Source organism: Penaeus monodon, chromosome 32 (genome assembly GCF_015228065.2).
Source record: "Penaeus monodon isolate SGIC_2016 chromosome 32, NSTDA_Pmon_1, whole genome shotgun sequence".
NCBI classification, from domain to species: Eukaryota; Metazoa; Arthropoda; class Malacostraca; order Decapoda; family Penaeidae; genus Penaeus; species Penaeus monodon.
In genome coordinates, this window is record NC_051417.1 from 4,166,867 (window position 1) to 4,167,169 (window position 303).

Genomic DNA, 303 nt, shown 5'->3' on the forward strand with positions numbered 1-303 from the left:
CAAGAAATTTTATAAATTCAAAAATATATAAAAAAATATGATAACTTTGATTTTGTGCCAAAACACAAGTATGCCTTTTTATTATCTCCACCTACAGATAAACTTTACACGGATGTGTAGTGAGAAACAGAAGGAAATAAAGATTAAATAAAAGCAGAGTGCAAGAGGGGACATCCCCTTTTTAAATCGAATGAACAAGAATATGAAATATGATGTTCATTTTTTGTTTTTTTAATCATGTTAGTGGCAAAAAAAAAAACCTAGTCACTTGGGCTACTGAGGTTTAAATGTAAAAGGGCAGGG

General features: G+C 30.0%; 1 protein-coding gene across 1 annotated transcript in view; it reads left to right on the forward strand.

The window, feature by feature from the left end:
- Positions 1-303, forward strand: part of LOC119593518 (heat shock 70 kDa protein 14-like) — a gene marked incomplete at its 5' end in the record, with an annotated part of 59,151 nt that overhangs the window by 8,765 nt on the left and 50,083 nt on the right.